General features: G+C 49.1%; 1 long non-coding RNA gene across 1 annotated transcript in view; it reads right to left on the bottom strand.

Moving 5' to 3' along the window:
- Positions 1-6: 6 nt before the first annotated feature.
- LOC125616015 overlaps positions 7-23,222 on the bottom strand; it is a 38,560-nt gene continuing 15,344 nt past the window's right edge. Inside the window, exons 2-4 of the long non-coding RNA XR_007346608.1 lie at positions 5,790-5,944; positions 1,374-1,538; positions 7-570 (exon numbers count right to left, since the gene is read on the bottom strand). This is a non-coding gene — a long non-coding RNA (uncharacterized LOC125616015). The remainder of the gene's footprint in view (positions 571-1,373; positions 1,539-5,789; positions 5,945-23,222) is intronic.

A 23,222-nucleotide genomic window follows, 5' to 3' on the forward strand; every position in this document is an offset into this window, starting at 1 on the left:
CTCCTGCCACGCTCTTCTTCCTGTTGCCTATCAGCGAGGACAGCGGCCTGTTGGGGTACGGATTTCACGGATGCTGTCGATACAAACAAGCCCAGCGCCCATGCCCCAGTCCAATCGCAGGGCCCAGCAGGGTCCCCACTGTCGCTGGCCCGCGCTGGCGGTGGCGCTTGCGCTGGGGCCGGCCTCTCCGGGCCCCCAGGGTCCCCGGGCCCCGCTGAATAGGGCGGATAATGACCCCCGGTTCCCAAGGCAGGCTTTCTGCTGCCTGGTGAGCCTTGGATTTGTGTGGTCCAAGCCTTTCCCAGCTTGTCCCATTCTGTCACCGGGATAAGGGGCTCCCTCGGCTCGTTTGCACCTGCGTCGCTTTTGGCTCCTTCAGGAATGCGCTGAAGCTTGTAATCAGCTTTGTGAAGCCATTGAGTGCATGGCTGAGTGAAACTTCCAAAGCTCGAGGAAAACCGGCCCGCTGAATAGGAGCCAGCATGGGGCAGCTCTCCAAGCCTCTGCGCTGCCAAATTCCAGCAGAGCCCCTCACAATCGCGCAGCGCGGGCTTGACTGCTTTCCCCACACTGAGAAAAGTGAGAAAAGAAAAGCGAAATACCAGTCACCGAGGTTAGCCGTTTGTTCCCAGATTAATGGCAAATGCTCCCTCCTACTCCACCCCCATCAGCATAGCTCACCAATTCAGGAAATATGACATAGTGGAGGGGAGGGCAGTTATTAACAACTCCTCCTCTGATTTTACATCTTCTGTCCCTCCCCTGGGGATGGGGTCTCCAGGCCAAGCCTGGAGGTGCCTGCCTTTGGGCCTCTGGCCTAGGGTGACCACAGTCTAACTGCCTCCTGGTTTGAGCAGAGGTGTTAGATGAGCCACATGCAGAGCTCCCAACCTGGCACTGCAAAGCCCCCAGCACATTTCCTCCAGGACACAAAACCAGCAGGCCAGGCTCTCTGACTCACATCCCCACTGCACTAGGAAGGCTCTCTCCTCCAAACAAACAGGTGCCTTCGGATCTCCGAAAAAAGGAGGGTGCAGGGAAGTGGAACTTCTGACCCCTGACATCCATTTGCTTTCCTTGCGAGATGACTTGAGAAGAGTGGTGCCTTTGCCCTCAGAGTTGTAGCTGCCACCCCACTGCCAGGTTCTTGGTTCTGGTTCAGGAGGGCAGGCATCTGAGCTGGGATCTCCTACTGAATCTAGTACTGGATAAGAGCCTCCCAGTGCCTCCCAGGCCCTTCAGTCCTGCTGTCCCTCAAGGCAAAGGAAAGTTCCAGGTCAGCTTTCTCCCCAGAACAGAAAATCTTTGGCAGCCAGTAAGAGGCCAGTCCACTTGCAAAAGGTAAGCCCACACTTGCCAAGGTCAAGACCTACCTGCACCCTCATAGCCTGTTGACTGCTGGTTCAGGGGACTTCTCTGTGCCATCATACCAGGTTCTGAAGCAGAGCCTGGCACTGCTCAGGTGGAAGAGATGTCAGCATGTACCTGGGAGTGGGCACTGTCCAGTTTGCCCTGCACTCAGCCTGGAAGCAGGTCATCTGAAAAGGAAACATGGAGTTCTTTCTCTGGACCATTCATGAGCCCTCTCCTCTGTGACTCTTGTAGAAATTATTTGGAGGAAAGAAAGTGAAGGCAACGTTATGATCTGTGCATAAACAATTACTGTGAATTTCTTTGTGCAATGATTTCCACCATGAACTGGAAGTCTTTCCTCTTCTGCAAGCACACTTACAAGGTTTGCTGTGCCCTTCCTCCCTGCACACACAAGCTTGGCCTGCCAGCGTCTTCCTGCTGTGGCAGAGCCTTGCTTCCTATGGGGGCATCCTAATGCCTGACTGTGGCTCTGTGCTATAAATAGTCCCTTGTAGATCGAAAGGCTTAATGGGCCTCTTTAAATACCTAACTTATTATAAAGCCCTGGGGAGAATAGAATTAACAGGCAGAGCGGAACAAGAAGAGAGCTCCCCCTGTAGATGCCCCATTAGACTGCTCTGGCCCCACTCTGGGGAGGCACAGAGTGGGCAGGAATTTTCCTATTTTTATACATCTAGGTGCATAGGAGCCACAGTGCTCCTAGCACTAAGAGAGGCCTTGCATGAAGCCCAGCCTGTGTGAGCAGGGAGGAGACTGTCCTTAAGAGGTCAAGTGATCAGCCCTGACAGAATTATTTGAGGTATCCTGACTGCTATCAGTGATCATAATAAGTAAGAAAAGTAGTACATGCTTTGCCCTCATTTTAAATGCACCAGATAGTTCTGGGGAGACCTCCCCCTTCTGATAGTTCTGAATCCCCAACAGTGGCACAATGAGGAGTGTGGGACTCACCCTCCAAGCCAAGACTTCATGCAATCATTTGCTAAAATGCTTTAAACATCCCAAGTCGCACCACCCAAGTAGGCATTCAGAGTTTACTTTTTTTATCATAAAGTTTGACACGATGTTTTCAGCAGTGTTTCTCCTTCCAACCATTCTCAGTAACAAGTCAGGAGGATATGCTGCAATTCAGAAATTAGTGAAATTTTATTCCTGGTGGGGGCGTTGGATTAAGAGGCTGGGAGAGTGTGAAGCAAGTCAACGTGTAATTGCATGATAAGGCTCTCACGAGGAATTTATTGGCCAAGTTGCTATTTCTATTCCTTCCTAATCTCGTTTAGCACATTCGTTCTCTGCAATCTGTCTCCATAATCTTCCATAGCAGAATGGCAGCCAACAGAAGCACGCGTGTTTGGAGAGAAGAGAAAATATGCAGAAGCGTGATAAACTGATGCTAATTATCCATATTTAGGACACCGAGTGCAGAAGATCAAGGTTTACAAATAGCAAACCAGAGCCAATGGTGATGGCTTCCTCATGTGGAATACATCGGAGGGGACCAGATAAGGGTTTCATGGGCAGGAGAGATTTATTGGTCAAAGGGTTCACCTTCCACTTTTCCACTTTTATGTGGCAGTAAATTATTTAGGCTAAATTCACCAGAACATTACTCTTTCATTTGGCGATGTGCCACGACTTGCTCTTTCTTTGTGTCCTTTCAATGCAAATCCTTGTAGTTTAACATCAGTCGATAAGAAACAAATAATTGAAGTAATAGGTAATTCCCTTTAAATCGTTCATATAGGATGGTCCCAGGAAGAATGAGACGAGGTGGAGAGCAGAGGCTGAAAGTGAAGCTGCGTCTGCCTCAGCCCTCCGATGGCATGGCTGTCAGGAGCCAACCAAGAGCCTGGACGTGCACCTGAGGTGCCTCTGTGTGTGGCCCAGCAGGCACTGGTGGTGAGCAGTAGGTGTCCAGCAGAGCCTCTGTAGGGCATTTCCCCTGGCTGGAATCCTGATCGCTTAAAAAAAAAAAAAATCCACACTTTGTCTTTCTCCTCCTCCTCTGTCCACACATCACTTCAGACTGACTTAGCATAACCCACAGTCCTCTGCAAGACTCCTGGCTGAGAAGAGTGAGTGAGGGCGAGTGCCCACAGGAGGGGCCAGGTGGCAACACGGCCAGCACCGTGGAGGTCCCAGTGTGGAGCTTTCTCCATGTCACCAGGTTGCTTGGAGCACTTTCAGTGAGCGAGCTCCAAGGTGGACAGGACTTTGCTGAAATGTGCATGCTTATTTTAACTAGCTTCATACTCTCCAGTGGTGTTTGATATATATATTTTTTGACACATCAACTTTGGTGCCAGCTGGAAAATTGGTCTCCTTGGTCCATCCTGAGATGCTTCTAGAGCCACCATTTGTAGCTTTTTTAGTTGATGGTAGAGAAGGAAAGATTGAATCAGCATGAACCACTTATAGGGACAGGTGGTTTTGGAATAAAAAGAGTTATGTTGAAGTTTGGGGACACTGTTTAATTCCTAGGTAAAGAGGTATTAGGGCCAAACAATCCTTACACAAGTAGCTTTTCTTCACCTCTGACCACATGGACCTGAAGTTATCTAAAGGAGATATCCATACATCTTTTCTCTATTCCACAAGCCTAAGATGCATCTTTAGTTTCCACCTCACTATGAAAGAAAAAGCTCCACCAATCCCAAGTGGTCACTGATGGAGACAGTGCATTTAGATTTCAGAGATGATAAAAACATTTAAGTTATGTGATATGTGTCTTAGAACCAGAGGATTATAGTATGCATCATTTAGCTAACTAAATAATGAGTTTATAACATTTTGCCCAAAACATTTTCAAAATTACCCATTGTGCTATACAAGTTAACTTTGTTATAAATTAAGTCTATAGGGGCTGGGGATGTGGCTCAAGCGGTAGCGCGCTCGCCTGGCATGCGTGCGGCCCGGGTTCGATCCTCAGCACCACATACCAACAAAGATGTTGTGTCTGCCGAAAACTAAACAATAAACATTAAAAAATTCTCTCTCTCTCTCTCTCTCTCTCTCTCTCTCCCCCTCCCTCTCCTCTCTCTCTTAAAAAAAAAATAAATAAATAAATAAATTAAGTCTATAGTTCCATGTAATTTTTAAATGTAGAATTGAAACAATTATTCATTCCACTCACCAAAAGAAGAAAGGAAAGAAAAAAAATATAAATATTCTTTTATCAGCAACAATCTAGCAATTGTAGGTTGCTGGTTTTTCCACAAATTATCTAAGTTAGAGAAAGCCCCAGTTGTTTACACTACTTGACACATTTGGACACTAAAGAGTGTGCTGGTCCCCATCCATGCCTGGTGCCTGCCACTATGATGTGCATCGTCTGGGCCTGTTTGGGTTTGGTCTGGGGACTCTAGAGTGGACGTGGTTAATTGGATCTTTGTTTTCCAGAATCAGCCTGTCATCCTCAGTGACAGGAAGGTGACCTACATGACACACTGGTGCCAAACTCTCCACCTTTCCATGCCCTTGTGTTGACCTCCACAGGTCACTTCTTCACCCCATGCCACCACTGGTCAGTCAGTCTGAAATTTCACCATTATTCTGAAAACAGGATCCCCTTCAGAGAGAGATCAGGTAAATGCCTGGTTAAACTGCACCCACTGAAGCTGATGTTAAAATTTTAACTTCTTTTTAAATTAAATTCAGCATTCTCTTTTAAACCAGCTTGTGTTCGTCCAGGTGGACACAGAGACTGATTTTCATCTGTCTGAGCCTCCCGGGGCAGAATGTGGGAAAGCAAACAGTAGGGACTCATCCAGGGACCTGGGCCTCCACCACAGGCTGCCAGGACACCGGTGTCCTTCTATAGCCCGTGGCCTGTGCATGTGTGCAGGTGTGTGTGTGTGCAGGTGTGGGCAGACGTGTGTGTGCACTCACAGGTGGGGTCTGTCCAAGTTGAGCTCTTGGAGAGCAGAAAACAGGGGGGTGCCAAGAGGCCAGGGAGGAGAGAGAGCAAGCGATCAGCATCCCTCTGAGGACGACTGTTCTCCTTAGGTCCTCGATGCTGACAGGTATGAATGCAGTGTGTAATTGGGCACGGTGGTGCATGAGTAGGATCCCAGTGACTCGGGAGACTGAGGCTGGGGGAGTGGCAGTTCAAGACCAACCTTGGCAACTTAGTGAGACCCTCTCTCAAAATAAAAAAGGACTGGGGCTGAAGCTCAGAGCAGAGCATCCCTGGGTTAAACCCCTAGTTCTACAAAATAAATGAATGAATGAACACACTAATGTGACCTGTGTGCTCGATCCCGAGGCCCAGGCCCTTCTTTGTGGTATGGTTGGGGATGTGAGAGGCTGCTGCTCTCTGCTTCTGGCCTTCTTAGCCCTCTGCCCATGTTCTGAGCCAGGTCATCAGCAGATATCACTTCATGCACGGAGACCTCAGTGAGCATCTCCACCAGTACCTGCTTCCCAGCTGGTCTCCATGTGCTGCAGAAAGGGCTCTGGGTGTCCACCTCTCTGGATCATGCTGGGCCTCCTTTGTGGAGGCATTTTGGCCTCCTTAGAAAATGTCTCTGAGCTGTGGTCTCTTATCCATGGGCAGTGGACATTGAGGCATCTGAAATAAGTACAGAATCCAGTGATTGTTTGCCTCTGAATTGGTTAGCAAGTTGACTAGAGATGCTGCAATGTTGGCATGTTGGAACACACTTTCAGCTCCAACGCCTTCAAATGGCTTCTGAGGAAAACAAATAAACAGAATAAGGGTGGGACTTATTTGGAATTATTCATTATGAGACCACCCACAGCCTGACACTTCCAGTCCTGTCTTAATTATTTTTACAGGGCAGGAAGGGACCTCAGATCCTGACATATGCAGCAGTTAGCCCTCGGCTCCTTCTGTGGTGTAGGGGCTGACGGGTCACCGCAGGGTCCTCTGCAGTCACATGGGGCTCACCCTGGCTTTTGCACATTAAAGAGGAATAAATACCTGGCTGACTCTCCTGGATCATTATCTATGAGCTGATGTGTTAAATGAGCCCGTTGCTTTAGAGGTTGTAAATGACAAGATTTTTACTATTACGAGTAATTTATAGCTATTTCCTGTTTGACGTGACAGATCCTCATGGAGAAGTCCAAATTTGTCTGCTTGACATACATTTATTTTAACACTTTTCCCTTCTCCAAATTCTAGCATGTACTAACTACTGTTTTCCTAGGTGTCAATTTGCACCTGTGGGGTCTACCTCTCGAGGCCTCCGTGAAGTCCCCCGGCCTCGACTGCAGACGGCGCCTGCGTTCCAGCAGCTAATGTAGGTGATTACTGGCATATTTACTGTAATTTATAAAAATCACAGGAAATGACATTTTTATTAGTCACTGCCTCCACCACCACCGACGGCAATGGATGTTATGCATACAAATCCATTTTTTAAAATTGTTCCTCTGAAATCAGCCGCTCTTCCCAGGCTAACTGTGAAGTGATCACATTTCACTTAGTGTGAACGGGATCAAGAAGGAGCTCAGACTGCAGCTGATCTCCCGGGCTCCCCTGTGGGGACTGGAAAGGGCAGGGCAAAGGCTCTCAGAGACCCAGAGGACCCAGCAACGCCCTGACCTGGCCCGAGAGGCGGCGTGGAGGCAGTTCCAGCCGGAACCCGAGCCAGGCTGGGCCCTCACGAGCACTGCGTTGTTCACTGCCACCACAGCTGGTGCGCACGTCCCTGGGTCAGCAGAGCCCAGAGCCAGGGCAGAGGGAGTCCGTGAAGACAGGCAGGGCCGAGAAAAGAGGACTCTTGCCTCTTCTGTCGGGTCACTCCACGTCCCCCGGCGGCCTGGCTGAGTCTGCGTTGGGGACTATGAGGGATGCTGGGCTGAAAACTGCCAGGTTCTTAGTGTTATTGGGTCTAGAGAACAGAGGAGGGAACAGCAAAATTCAGCCTGGAACCCCACTTCCCAGGAAGCCTGTGCCAAGCAGCCCCGAATCCCGCTGTGGCGTCTGAAGGGTGGCCTGCGGGCATCGAGAAGCTGCCGAGGAGCTCAGAGCTGCTGTGTGTGGAGTGTGGTCTGGTGGGAGCCACAGGAGTCAGGAGCCACGAGTCCTAGCGAAACCAGGTGGTTGGTGACCCACCCATGGGCAGGCCGTGATCGGGGCAGGAAGAGGGCTGAAGGTGTGCTCTGGAGGACTCGGCCCCCCACAGGTGAGATGGAAAAGAAGCCATGGTGGGTGGGGCAGGAGGAGCCAGAGGGTCATGTCAAGAAGCTCAGGCAGGGAGACCAGAGAGCAGGGCTGTCCGCTGTCTGAGGTCCCTAGAAGAGTCACCTTCTGCCAGGTCAGGAAGTCACCATGGGTCACGAGGCCCAGGGGGCATGGTGGGGCAGGAGTGAGGTACGGAGCCAGCAGACAGGGGCAGAGAAGGGACGAGCCCGCGGTGAGGTGAGCATGGGAACAGGAGGCGGGGGCACCTGGATATTAGGAGGGCGGCACACTGAAGACACAGTGGACAGCACTGTCCTGGCATGAGGGTGGTCAAGCCCCTGTGCACCGGGCGCCTGCTGCCTTCACCTCACGGTCTCTCCTACCCTCTTTCCTAATGAAAACCGGCCAGTAGGCCTCGGGTTGGGCCCCGTAGGCCTGGCTCCACAGCTTGGCTTTCTCACTCCTGTCCCCAGTAGTGAGGACAGACGTTAGAGCTTTGGCCAGCATGGACGGGGAGGCTTCGCCTTGCACAGGATGGCTGGTGGTCGCCGGTGCTCTGGTATTGGACAATGCACCCACACTGGGAATCCGGTGCTTATCCTCAGGACAGAGAGAAGGGGTGCTTCTCATGACCATGTTATGAAAGAGAAAACCAGGGTTCCCAGGACACAGGTCCTAAATACGAAGGCTCACGCCCACCCTGAGTCCGCACAGCGAGCACACCATCAATCCCCCAGAGGACGCGCTCCTCCTCGCAGGGTGGCCGCCGCCCTGGAGGGTGAGGCGGGCAGAGTCAAGAGGATCCACAGTGCTCGTCAAGGGAGGACGAGACCCAGACACCAAGCAGTGTGCAGCCGTGGTGTCCAGCATGCGTCACCAGATGTGGCAAGAAGCCGGAAGATGCGGGGAGAGGGGAGAAGAATTAGTGAAAAGAAGCAGACCTTCAACAGCAGAGCACGCGCTCTGGCCGGTCATTGTGGTGGGCTGAAGGGCTGAAAGGAAAGTCTGGACACTTCGTGGGACAGAAGAGGACCGTGGACTGAGAAGCATCCCTGGTTGAAAACACAGGAACTCTGGGACTGAAGGTCCGATCTAGAGCGCATGTTCCGCCTTCATGGGGACCCCTCGCTGTGGTGTCTTCTCCCTGTGCTCCCCTCCAGCGGCCGTCAGAAGGAAGCCGGGGACTTCTCGGGCAGCCTGGGCCCTCCCAGGATCACCTGGCCGAGGGCTGTGGCTGGACCTGGAGAGGCCATGGTCTGCACTGGCCATGTGGGAGGGCCAGCCACGTGTGGCCGTGGAAGTTGCTGTGGCTGAGTGCGGAGCCCCAGGGACAGCAGCTGGGTTTCTGGTAGTTGTAGCACAGGCCTAAGGTCTTAAAGAAGAGGTTCACGGCCTTAAGGTTGATTTTGTGAAAATCCAATCTAGCTGATGTTGAAGGAGTCAACACGATTTCCAGGGTTTGGAATAACTCCAAGGCCTGTAAGGAACATTTTGTGCCATGGGAGCTGTGAGTTGGATGGCGGGTTGTAAGTGAGAGTGCTGCGCCACACTCACTCCCCGCCCAAGGCGCATCCCGCGGGGCATGTACTCCTGCAAAGGACTTGGGAGTGCATGTTCCCAGGGAGCAGCCCAGATAATTTTGGCACATTATCCCCCTTAAGAAGTACTAGCCAGGTGCAGTGGCGCACACCTGTAATCCCAGTGGCTTGGGAGGCTGAGGCAGGAGGATCATGAGTTCAAAGCCAGCCTCAGCAACCGTGAGGTGCTAAGCAACTCAGTGAGACCTTGTTTCTAAATAAACTACAAAGCAGGGCTGGGGATGGGACTCAGTGCCTGAGTGCCCCTGAGTTCAATCCCCAGTACCACTCCCCCAAAAGAAAGAAATACTGGGAAAAGGTAAGAGCCACACACCCAGACACGGTGTTGACCTCCGTGAGTGGCACTGCAGAGGCTCTGCTCTTTCCTTGTGACTCGTGGTGGTAGGCACCAGTACGCCCTCCTTGAAGGCAAGCGTTGTCTTCCTCTTCCTACTTTGGATATGGTGGGCACCGTGCATTGGTGAACCAGGGGACTCGTGGATCGGGGCGTGTAGGACACCATCTTTGCACACACGCTGCACCTACACCAGGAAACCGGTGATGTGCCAACCAGGGTGCTCTGGGGACCATTTCCCCTTTCGTGTGGCCAGACACATGGCACAAGTGAACTGGTTATGGAGAACTGGTCCGGGGCCCTTAGTTCCTTCTTGCCATATGTAAACCATGATGAGAATCTGCACACAGACTCGCCCACACTGGGCTTCTCCCTGGGAGAGCATTCGCGGTATCTCGCAAGGCAAGCCGGATGCGTGTAGGTGTGGCCCACAGAGTTCCCTTACGAGAATCAGGTTTGGAGGCTGCTGGGTGGTGTCCTGGGAGGAGCATTGGGTTTCACAAGCGGGTTTGATCTCCTCCCTGGATGCCAAATTAGCAGGCTAACTCTAAATCCCCACCCAGCTGAGATTTTCATCTAATCAATTTCTCATTGAACCCCCAAGTTTCTTGTACTACAAACTAAAAATCTCTTTGTGGGGATGATGTCTACAATTTTAGAAAGGTTTTCTGATATTCCATCTAACAGGATTTTGGGTCTGTTTTAGATTCTTTGTTTTATTTTAGAAACCAGACTGTCTTGCCTTTGCCGTGTTTTTTGTGTTGGTGTGCGCGGAGGACACACCAGCAAGCGGCACCTGAGCCCTGGGCAGCTCGGATGCACGTGGTGCACGTTAACTGGGGATTACCCAAATGGCTCCACTCTGCTGGGTCCGCCTCTGTCAAGCCCCAGGGAGGAGGGAGCACGATTCTATTTAGGTGTAGCCACATATGCATATCTGAGGAGAGTAGTTATTTTCCGTATTATTCCTTGCATGAATTCTATCCGACCATAAGACCTTATCATTTAGATCCCTTGACTGATGTTCAAAAAATCCATCCAACATTTTGGGCACAGAAGCTCCACTGAACTTCTCTTGGGGCCCTCTTTTCTAGCTGTTACCCACCTCTGTGTGATAGGTAGGAGATTAATGGGTTAATACCTTCGTAAGTCCTGGGTGTGATTTCCACTTCTGGACATTTCTTTACAGGGTCCATGAATCACTTAAAATTTTTCTGAGTCTTTCCATGGTAATTCCTTGGTATCTGCTGGGAGGTAAAATTCATGTTTGTGAAGGAAATGGGACACTGACCCTGTGGGTCCTCTCTTAACATGCCATGGCTCTCTCAAGGGAATGCACTGGCCTGGGAGTGGGTCTCCCTGTTCACCTGAGCCTCACCAGTGACCGACTCCTGTGCCCCTATTGGTGATGGTGGTAGGGGTGTTTGTCATCATGGTGGCTTGTTATTGAGGTGGGGTTCGTGGTGGTGAGTGTCACTGAGGTGGGTTGTCACTGTAGTGATATTTGACCTTGGTGGTTGTCACGGTGGTGAGTCTCATCATCACTGTGGTGAGACTGTCTTTGTGGCTTCTCTGTATCGGGACCTAAGGGAGTGTCTTCTGCAGAAGTGCCTCCATTGCAGGAGAATGCTCTGGTCAGCTCTTGGCTGGGTCTGCTCAGTGAGAAGCTCTGCCCCTTCCGTGGGCTCACACTGCCTTCCTTTCCGTGTGGAAATGGAGAAAGTCTCCTCGGGGTGAGAAGGGAGAGCAGGCTCACAGGCAACAGTAAACAGTGGTGCCAAGGTCAAATCAACCGCACCTGGCATTGGCGCACCAAGCCCAGAAGTCAGGAACTTCACAGTGAGTCGGCACAGTCTCTGAAGCTGTAGGTGTGGGGGACATGAGTGAAGGCAGGGAGTCCGCAGACCCTCTCCTGGCTGAAAGACCTTGACTGCACATCCACCCAGGGCCCTCCTAGACATCCAGAAGGAGGTCTCGCTGATGCCTTCAGACCTTGCAGCGCTCCAGCCAGTCACCTCTCTTTGTAAGTGCCCATTTGATTGCTCAAAGCTTGGTGTTGTGTGCAGGGGTGAAACTTGGTGGTTAGAAGAGAAAAAGGTGGAGGAACTAAAGCCTCCTCAGCTTCCCCATAAGGAGCCAAGAACATGGAGAAAAGAAGACTCGTGTGAGAGAAAGCAGTGAATTTCAAGACCTAATAAAAGAGGAAATCCCGATATGGTCAGTAATGCAAAACCTTGAGATAGATGACACAGCAATGAAGCAAAGCCACCCAAGGAGTGTTCAGCTCACCGAGGTGGTGCGTCGTGAGCTGGAGGCAACTGGCATAATGCTAAGATCAGAGAGCTCCTGGTTAAACCTGGTGGCTGGAACACTTAGATCTATTTGTTTTCCTTCTTGGAACCCCACTAATGTGAGAATTAAGTAATAAAAGAGAGGAGACAAGAGCGGCCTCTGAACAATAGCTTCTGTAGAGATGGAAATAAGGAGGGATGAGCAGACTCAAGAAAGCCAAGAACCAATGGGTAGAGTGAGTGAAACCATGAAAACCCGCCAGTGCCTGCCACGGAAACACAGGGGCCCAGACCGCGGAACCCCACATCACGAATGATGGTCTGAGGCCAGGTGGAGAGTGACTGGCCCGTAAGTACTTCTCCAGGCCAGCATACGGAAGCTGCCCTCCAGCAGGCTCAGCGGCTGCAGACCCACGAGGTGCTGGATTACGGGACAAAAGGCCCAGCTGAGGGAGGGCCGAGAAGCCATCCTGAGAATGAGGACCCAGTGGAGGTGCACAGGCTGAGCTGCAGGTCCCCTGGCCTGCCTTGCTCCGTTCTAGGAATGCCTGCTGGCGACTGCAGAATTCTCTTCCAGAGAAACAAAAGGATTCGAAGGAAGGAGGAAGGAGAAAACTATAAATAACTAACTGACATCTGGGTGTTCCTGCAATGAAAAGTCCAAGCTCAAGGCTGGAATAAGGCCTGCCGGTGTCATGCAGCCCACTCCTGGGCTTCTACTAGCCTTTCAAGGCCTCATGTGAAAAACGTTAACAGGTAAAAAGCATGACTACACAGCAGTGGAAAGTCCCCATGTGACAGACTCCTTCAACCTGCAAAATGGATCCGAAAGAGCAGAAGTGACCTAGGGCAAGGAGGGAGTGTTTCTTAAACCCGGAAGACATTTCATTCATGAAACAAAGTGAGCAAAGTAAAACAAAAAGATGTGAAGAAAAATCAGAGAACAAAGTAAGTTTTGAAGGATAAAAATATGATTGCTGAAAAATAAAAAAAAAAAAAAGACCAATATACAAAGGGAAAGACAAGTGTGGAAACTCTCTGAAAAAAAAAGAACCAAAAGAAAAAAATGGAAGATTTTTTGACATCAGAGGATGGTCCAGGAGTGACCCACAATAAGAATTTCAGTAAGAAATTAAAAACCAAGGGAAAGAAATTTCCAAGAATACTTCATGAAATTTCTTAGAATTGAAGTATGTGGCTTTCAAGAGTGAAAAATACATCAAATTCCCAACACAACATATAAAAAAGGCCTCACATCAATGCATATCACCATGCAAATAAAAATGAAACAAAGTAGCTTGAATAGAAAGACTATAGATCAGATTAAAAAAAATCAGACCTAGCAAAAATAGGACATGTATAAAAGATCAGAAATCAAAAAAGCATGGACAGCCTATAGCTACACCGAACCATGAAAGGGTGGCTGTTTCCCTAGGTCAAAAATAAGACAGAAATGCCTGCTCACGTACCTTCTGTTTACACTATGCTAGAGCTTGTAGCCCATGCAATAAGACAAGAGAAAAAGAAGACTTCCAGATTAGAAAGGAAGGAATAAAAATGTTCTTATTTGCAAATGATGGGATTGTCTATGTCTAAAGTCTAAAAAGGAAATAGTTTGGCATAAATGTAATAAAAAAAAGATGTACAAGATTAGTGCACTAAAAACTCCAAAACATCACTGAGAGAAAATAAAGAATATTTAAAGAAATGGAGATATGTGACATGTCAATGGATTAGAAGAACAATATTGTTAAGCTATGAATTCTCTCAAAATTTATCTATATATTTCTTAAAATCCCAATTAAAATTGCAAAAGTCTTTTTTGTTTGGGGTAGAAATTGGCAAGCTTATTTAAGGGGGAGGGGGGATAGTAGAGGATAGGAAAGGCAGAAGAATACAACAGACACTAGTTTGGCAGTATGTAAAAATGTGGATGTGTAACCAATGTAATTCTGTAATCTGTATACCGGGTAAAAATGGGAGTTCATAACCCACTTGAATCAAATGTATGAAATATGATATGTCAAGAGCTTTGTAATGTTTTGAACAACTAATAATAAAAAAGAAAAAAAAAGCTTATTTAAATATTTATATGGAAGTTCAAAGGACTTTGAAGACATGAACAAAGTTGGAGGATTTATATTACCGGTTTTTGAGACTTATTATAAATACACAGTTATCAAGACTGTGACGTGTTAGCATAAAGGTAGAATAGTAGACCAAAGTCGTAGCATCGAGTCTAAAAGTAGGCCACACATACATGACCAAGAGATGTTTGACAAAGGCACCAGGGCAGTTTAATGTGGAAAGAATAATCATTTTTGGAAAATGGCACTAGAATAACAAATAACAATATGCAAAAAACATTAACCCTTACCTCATGTTGCATGCAAAAGTCAGGTCAAAATGCATCACTGACCTAAATGAGAGCTAAAGATGCCGGATGTCAGGATGTCCCATAAAACTTTCTGTAGCAATGAAATTCACTTTACGGTTCCAAACAGCTGCTGGCCTATGTGACTACTGAATATGGCCAGTGTTGTGGAGGAACTGCACTATTTATTTAATTTATTTTAGTATGATTAAATGATGAATTTAAAAAGCTATATGTAGCTATTGGCCATTGAATCAGCACATTTTTTGGTGAAATCAGGGAAAAATATCTTAGTGACTTGGAATTTGACAATGATTTCTTAAATAAAATAGTAAAAGCATATGCACTATAAAAGGAAATCAGCAAGTCAGACTTCATCAAAATTTAAAATGTTTATTTTTCAAAAGAAAAGTCTGCTGGGTGCGGTAGCACATACCTCTAATCCCAGCAGTTTGGGAGGCTGAGGCAGGAGGATTGTGAGTTCAAAGTCAGCCTCAGCAACTTAGCAAGGCCCTAAGCAACTCAGTGAGACCCTATCTCTAAATAAAATACAAAAAGGTTTGGGGATGTGGCTCTGTGGTTGTTGTCTTTTCTTTCTAATATTTGGTCTCTCCAATATGACCCATTTCTGGCCTCCGACTCACTGTTAAGAAACCTCCTGTTGCAACCATTTCCTCTGTGCTCCATGTGCTTCTCAGCCTGAACCGTGATCTGTGCTTGCTCCTGGGACAGTCATTGTGTGAGTTTATGCAGCTGGAAGTATGATCTCCTTCAGTTCAACTGCAGTGATACGATTGTAACACAGGCTCTGACGAATGGGCAAGAGGTTCTGAAGGGTGTTTTAATGGTGAGAATCAAAACCACCTCATATATTTTCACTGAGCCTGGGTGAAAACAGATAATGAAGCCTCATGTCTTTTATTTATTAATGTATTTCTCCTGGTACCATTGATTGAACCCAGGGGTGCTTGACCACTGAGCCACAATCCACAGCCCCCCACCACCACTTTTTTTGAGACAGGGTGTAACTAAGTTGCTTAGGGTCTCACTAAGCTGCTAAGGTTGACTTTGCAACTTGTAATCCTCCTGTCTCAGCCTCCCAAGCTGCTGGGATTACAGGTGTGCACTACCATGCCTGGCTCTGATGTCTATTTTTGGTGGGGGGATACCAGGGATTGAACTCAGGAGCCACATCCCTAGCCCCATTTTGTATTTTATTTGGAGACAGGGTCTCAGTTGCTTAGTGCCTTGTTTTTGCTGAGGCTGGCTTTGAACTTGCGATCCTCCTGCCTCCACCTCTGAGCCACTGGGGTCACAGGCGTGCACCACCACACTCAGCTGATGTCTTATTTTTTCTCAAACTAGGGTATAATGGAGTGCTGTTCAATTGTAAGTTCTTTCTTGTTCTCACTTGCTTCCTTCTCTCTTACTGTCTGGACTTAATTTTCCTCAGCTTAACAAAAGAAGAAAATAAATTTTAAAATAATAAAAAAGCTTTTGAAAAAAAGTGCCCAACATGCAGTACTTGGAGTTGTCACTTTCAGAGGAAGCATTTTCTCCTATTTGTAAATTTTGATGAGCATGCGAGATAAAAATAACTACTAAAAATTAAAACTGTTGATCAAAAACGTGGGGGGTTTGGGGGCAACAGGTCAACCTCTGCTTCTTCTTCCTGTCTTCCTTTTGCAGTGCTGTAGAGTGACCCAGGCCCTGTACGTGGTAGGCAGGCGCTCTACAACACAGCCACACCCAGCTGGCCCCTCTGCCTTTGGGACAGCGACCTTCACAGACTGAGTTGGGAGCCATGGTTCTCCTCATCACGTGGTGCCAATACTATCACTGCTATTGTGAGAGCCACCTGGGCATCTCTCACACACTGCCCACCTCCAGGACTGTCCAGGACTGTGGACACTGTCACCAGGTGCTCACAGAGAAGAAAATCCTGTGCTCAAAACCAGAATGTGACAGAACACAATTGTCTACATTTGACTCAATGGAATAAAACGGAAAAGTGAGATCTAGATGACCTGAAGCAGCTCTGCGGATGGCCATGGCTGGTGGCCAGCATCCTTTAGCACACAGGTGGAAAGTGCAGCGAGGGGCGCTGGCACCCAAACAGACGAGACTCCATGGGCATGGTAGCGGTTTCCTGGCGCGGGAGCTTGTGTGCAGGTGTTTTGTCTAGTTCTCTCTGAGCTGCGTAGATTTAAATTTGGTTATGTTAATCTAAGATGTTAATGTAAAAACTTTCTTGTTCATTTTTTTAAAAAAATAAATGAATCATTTATTTCAGCCTTTAAACAGAGAAAACTGCTAGATATGTCTCAATTTAAAAACACTGACTATGAAATTCTGATAATAAACTAAATTATCCACTTACTAAGGGAGATTATATAAAATCTTAAAAACTAATTAAACCAACACTTTATTATTCCAAAATGAATAAATCACCTCTAGCAATTATTTGCAGAAAAATAAAATTGTATTTAAAACCGTAGGTTAAATCAAGTGATGCAATTCCATGAAGACATCCTATGAGCAAAACCTGGTGGCTTCAGATGGCTCTGGAAACTGGGATGTTGACATCCCGTTGAACAGGGTAGAATTCCCACCACCCCCATGACACTAGGTCCACAGGTCCCCAGGCTAAAAAAATGCTGAATGGTCCTGTTTGTTAAGCAGTTAAGTCCAAATAACATATTTCTGCTCCAGTAACTTAGCAACCTTTAAAAAAATACACATAGACCGAAAAAAACATGATATTTTGCTCCTCTTTGGGGGAAGAGCTACCCCAGGTCTGGTCAGTCCCTGTGGACCCCTGGCCTGGCCCTGGCTGGTCCCTATTCCATTTCCTGGTCTGCCCCACCTTTCCCTCAGGCATTGTCTTTGATGTGGCAACTACCCCAAACCCAGTTTCCCTGAGGCTGCGACGTCACCCAGGGGCACTCGGCTGCGGTTCACCTGGGGACTGGGGGCCACTTCCAGCTGCAGTTCACACCCAGGGTCTCCCTGTGTTGCCGGAGCTGGTCTAGAATTCTTGAGCCTGAGCCATTTGTGTGCTGCTGCGCTGCTTTCAGGAAAGGCTCGGAAACACCCTGAGCTGCTTCCCTGAGGTCACTGTGGGGCCTGCGGCCTTGGCTTGCAGCTTGGGAACTCACAGGAATGGGGACAGAGTGTGACAGGTGGCTTGTGCTACTTGTCTCCCAAGGGCTTGCACATTGGCTTCCTTTGCCCAGTGCTGACACCAAGCATTCCCGTCACAGAACATAAGTCTTTAGTTTTGTAAACAGTACTTTGAAAACACAAGCAAGTCACACAAATTCACACTGCAGTAAAGAGTTGTAAGGAGAAAAAGAGCTGGTTGGGGTTAACTAGCAACCTACTTCCACATGGAGGTCACTGTCTTACATCCTCCTGGCCCCTTCTCTGCCTAGCTGGCCTCAGCCTGGGTGATGGCAGCTTCCTCCTCTCCAGGTGCTGAGCCACCCCTTTGCAGCAGGGTCTTCCCAGAGGAACCCTATCTCTGCATCAGTATGCAGGCTGACAGCCTGGTGCACACACTCCCGACCCCATGTGTGCAGCAGGTCTGGGGAACTCTGAGGCGGGAGCTGACTCCAGGCCCTGACCAGGCTTCGCACGGTACTTACATAATGCAAATTCCTGATTCCTTCCCCCTGGAACCTCTAAGCCCATTCCCCAGTTCTGCCACCACAGACCTGAGGCCCAGGCCCACCTAGCAGGGGCCAATTACCTCCCTGTCCTTCCCCACTGCATCTCTGTGGACCTAGGGTGCTTTCTGTAGCTCCCTCATCATCACCTGGCCTCTACCACATGGTGTGACCAGCAGCAGGGGCACTAACTCCTTGTCCCACTGCACAATGACAAGAGGACCCTACATCAAGAACAAGGGGGCTGTCTGGGTGGAGCAGGCCACCCTCCTCTGCACTGGGAGACATGCATGGCCTATATATTTCCTGCTGAACTGAACCAAGAAATTACTAATTATTCCTCCGCGTGACTAGAACCAGGCCGATGCTTGAAAGGACAGTATTCTAAGAAATTGAGCCAGGCAGAGTTGCTGTCTCCAAGGGTGGTTGGATGCTGGCAGAGGTCTGTCCCCACATGACCTCTGCCCAGGACACACCTACTCCCACAGTGCACTGCGGGAAGGAGAGCCGGCACAAAGCTATCCCCCCACCAGCAGCAGTTGCAAGAGCAAGGGGCCGGGTGGTCGTTGTTTGGCTAACTTTAAAAAAATCTTGAAGTGAACAATTCACCTTAAAATGTATCATAAATGTTCTATTTTCCTCAAACCTAATTTAATATCATTGTAGCTGTTTCAAATTCAATGAAAATTTATGCTATTCAAATTGATGTTGAGCTTGTAGCTTATAGACTGGTATTGTTATCTATTTTCATTTATAGCATGTCTTAATGCAATTGAATGATTTAATTTGAACTTTAAATGCAATTTTATTTTTCTGAAAATAGTTACTATACATGCTGCATTCGTTTTTTGAATAATAAAGTGCTAGCTTATTTATCTTTAAATTTCATGTAATTCTCTTAGTAAGTGGATAATTCAGTTTGTTTTCCAAATTTCACAGTCAGTATTTTCAAATTGATAATATGTTTCTAATAGTATTGTCAGTCTGAACGACTAAAATAATTGGTTTGTTATTTTAAATGAGCATTTTATTTTATGTTTGGTTTTGTTCATTTTGTTTGACACAGGGTCTCGCTGTGTTGCCTGAGCTGGTCTAGAATTCTTGAGCTCAAGTGATCCTCCTGCCTCAGCTTCCTGAGTGGCTGGGGCCATAGGCTCCTGCCACTGTGCCCAGCTATTAAAAGAGTATTTTGAATTTTAAAATTAAAAATATTTCTCATTCTTTCTTATCTTAAATTTATTGTCTTACTTGCTGTGCTGAGCTGTTCTTCCACCCCACGGCCATCTGTACCTGCTCCTGTGACTGCCGCCAAGGCCACCTCCCATGCAGCAGCAGCAGCACCCATCACACTGAACGGGACCCTTTGCAGACACGCTGCTGACACACAGTGAGTGCTGTGCGCCCACCTCCCGGAATCACGCCCTCCTCCCTTCAGGCCTCTGAAGTCCTGGGCATGCTGAGTCTTTCACAAGGCAACAGGAGAAATCTGATCACTGACTGTTATTAGTGTGGTTTTCTTTTGTTTCCTTCCTTCCTCCTTCCTTCCTTCCTTCATGCATATGCTACTGGACCCTAGCCTTGCTCTAGGCCAGTGTCCCCTGGGCTACCCCAAGCCTGATAGCCACTGATGAGACCACTTGACCACCCTGGGTGCAGCACTACATGGCCTCCACTCCCAGGGCCCAGCAGCCCTGGAGACATTGGGCCATGCGTGCTCACAGGGCGGTGCACACCGGTTCTATGCCCACACAGATCCGCTTGGTGAAATCAGACATCAGTAGGACACAGTATCTGTCTCCGGTGCTCCTTTTCTCCTTAAAGCAGGCATGTGTCCGGGCCATGTGCCTCCCAGGTCTGTGTGGACTACCCTTCATGAGAGTGGAGATGGGTTTGCAGGGGCTGAAATAGCCAGTCAGAAAATGGGAAATGAAATCCAAGGATCAGTCGCTCCTTCCAATCACAAGATTCCAAGAATACAGCTTGAAATTTTCCTTTTTCTTCCACTAATTCAATTTTTATTAAAAAAAAACGTAAGCAATTAAGTTAGAGCACTTTATAAATAATAAATTGCTACTCAGATTTTAATGATCTCCACACAGCCTTGGTAACTACTTACCATAAACAAGCATTTAGTCCCATCTCCAAATGCAGGTTTTCCGAGTATTGTCCAGAACCTGCTTCAAAATCTCCTCCAGTGTACATCAGAAAGGGCAGACTCTGGGTCAGCCCCTCAGGGGCCCCATCCAGATGGGGGATGGGGATTTGCGAGGGGCTCCCTCAAGGACCCTGTTGCCCTGAGGTTGAGAGAGAGCTGCCTTGTGACTCTCCACGTCTGAATCTCTGACCACGTCTGAGCTCTGCTCAGCTCCACCCACCACACACTCAGCCTTTGACTGTCACAGTCCAGAGGAAGTCCCTGGGAGCACCACACAGTCACAGGTGGCTTCTTCCAAGGTCCTCCAGGTTGGGCCAAGGGCTCATGGAGCATCCAGCATGTACCTGTCGCACAACTGCAGCCCCACTTCTCTCCTGCCTGTGACAATGCCTCCCGTCAGCAGAGGGTGAGCCTGTCAGGAGGGCCTTTGAATTCTTGGCACCTGGCAACAGGCCGGACACAGGGCTTGTGCTTGTGAAGAACCTGGACACGTGACAGAGGGTGAATGTGACGCCTGTCATGTGACTCTAAAGAGGAGTCCTTTCTCCAGGAGGAAGGGCATGCTGTGGTTGGTATGTGACCACTGACTGGCTCCCACCTATGCTGCCTCTGTTCCTGATGCCCCAGTTCTCCCTGTAACCCTCCATGCGAACAGGGCCCCTCTTCATGTGAGCATCCATTAGGGCCCCTGTTTGCTGGGCTCCATGTCTCCAGAGCACGTGTCCCTAGGAAGCTGGATTTCAGCTGTCATTCTGTTTAGGACACAGATGCCCAGGTGAGGAGGAACTATTAACCAGGGAAAGGGCAGGTGAGCAGTCTTCCAGGATGAGGGCCTCTCTCTGGCTCAGTGAGCAGTGCAAAGCACTGAGCTCCTCCATCCACAGGGCCCTCTCAGGCAGAAGCTGGGCTGGGGCTCTTTCACTTGCTGAGGTCTCCCTGTGGTCTGGATCACTTAATGTACAAAGCTGCTCCGTCCTTTCCTGGTTGAAACATGCTCACCTGGACTTCTTCCAATTTTGTGACTTAGAAATGAGAAGTTGGTCTCTGCTTCAGATTTTGGGGGGACTATCTTGACACTACTATTATTTGGGTTTTATATGCCTATAGACACCTCTGCCCTATAAACTGAGTACTTGTCAGGTGACATCTGGGGTCAGTCCTTGAGCTAGCCAAGACTCTCCTTCCAATAAGTGGGTAGTCTAACTGTGCACGGTGGCTGCTGCCAAATATCAGTGCTAGTTAGCATTTCCGGGGTGCCGGAGAGCAAACAGTGTCTGGGTGATGACTCTTGTCAGTTTCCCCATTGTCAAGCCCAATCTCACGATCCTCCACACTCACAATATTTCCCCACTGGGAACATGCCTGACATTGCAATTTCTCAAAACTGCAGCTCTGCAGTGAATGCCTAATTCCTGAAACTGCAAAATCTAACAAAAGCTGATTTTTTCCACTGATTTGACTGGCTGACTGTTTCCAGGCTTTGCATGTGATGACCTGCTGTTCCTCACAAACAGCATCTTTAATGTACCCACACGGTTGTTCTGAAGTGGCAAAGGGCAATTAAGCCCTCTCGAGCTGCCTGCAGGGCATCAGAATTGCTCCCAATGTCCAGCGTTTCTGTCCTGGACTAATTTTGTCCATGGGTCACACCTGGCAATGGAATCAGTAGCATTCTGGTCCTGGGTTTTGAACTCAGAACCCATTTCCAGCACAGGGCTTAGAGCCACCCAGAGCCAGCGTGGGATGCTGACTGCACCTGGAGCTATTGGGTCTGTTGTTTTAGAAACTTCCCTCCCTCTCCGTGGTGTGAAGTGTTTTCATATTTGCAGATGAAAATGTGGAAGAAAATATGGCAATCATATGCTTGTTTTTTTGTTTTTACTATCAAAATAGGTTATCTTTTCCTGTCGTTGGATGTACCACTTGTTTGGATTCTTATACATTTTTCATGTTTGTTAAACCTCTTGATGGAGTCTCAAGCACAGATTTCCCAGCCTGTATTTGCGGAAGAGAAACGGATCTGCTTGATTCCCCGTCCACTGGCCTCCCTCTCAGTCTTGACCCCCAAACCCAATACTCAATCCGGTACTGGTGCGAGGAGTCGGGGGCTTTTCACCCGCCGCAGCGCCTGATTCTCCAGCCTAGCGGCGAATGGGGTCTGGCCACAAACAGGCCTTAATACAGCACCCTCCACAATACTACTTCACACTCCCCCAAATAGATCAAGGCTGCAAAGAATCCAAGAGGAGACAGGGTTTCGGAGGGAAAAGAGACAGGAGAGTCAGCCAGGATTTGGTCTCTGATTTGTTTTATTGTTGTTTGCTTATGGAAATGGAATCGCTTTTTTAAAATGGGGCTTCTTAGGCAAAAGGAAGCCTTCTACCTAGACTCCCATCCAGAGGAGCCATCTGAAATATGACCCCAAAAGTGGGAAATGCAGGTATTTCCTTGAGATGGGCTTTGGATCCGCAGGTAGCCGCCGCAAAGGCCTGGTCCACGCGGCCGAGGATACTGGCCGCTGCGCCTCATCCCGGATCTGGCTCTGGCTGGCGACCCGCCGGGCGACCATGCCACCCCTCCCCCCCTCTGCGCCCACTTGTTGCGGTCCGCCGGAGACCTGCTTGTTCCTCCGGCTGATTGTTAAAAAGGGTTTGACTCGCGGCTGACCCGGGGTCAGGACTTTCTCTGCAGTGACCCTTCTCTTCTGAAACACAAAACACTGCCCTGGGCCCTCGCATCAGTCATTTTAATCCCCCACCCGCCCTCCAGGCACGGCGTGGACCAGAGAGGTGGGCTCCAAGGCCGCTCTGGCGACCCCGCGGCCCTCCCGGCCCGGCCCGGCCCGCAGGGATGCGGCGAGGAAACGGGGACCGGCCATTCCCAGGCACCTGCCCGACCCGGCCTCGGACAGGGCGTCCCGGACTGCAGGGGGGTGGACGAGGGGAGCGGAGCGCGGCCTTGCTGGGCGAGCGCAAAGACAAAGGCGGCCAGGCAGCGCACAGAAGGAAAGTGAAGGGGCAGCGGCGGCCCTGGAAGCAGAGGGGAGAGAGAGTGGGGGAAACCAAGAAGTGAAAGTGAACGGATGGTGCGGGCGGTGGGAGGAAGAAAATGCGCAGGAAGGAGAAGGGGAGAGCGCAGGGTTCCGGGCTTCGGCGAGAGCAGAGCGCCAGGAAGAGCGACTTGCGAAGCGGGAGGCACGGCGGGGTGGAGAGCCAGCGGGCCCAGGCCCGAGCCCCGCAGGAGGCCCGCACCCTGGCAGCGAGGCCGTCCGGGACCC

This window comes from Marmota marmota, unplaced genomic scaffold (genome assembly GCF_001458135.2).
Source record: "Marmota marmota marmota unplaced genomic scaffold, marMar, whole genome shotgun sequence".
Taxonomy (NCBI): domain Eukaryota; kingdom Metazoa; phylum Chordata; class Mammalia; order Rodentia; family Sciuridae; genus Marmota; species Marmota marmota.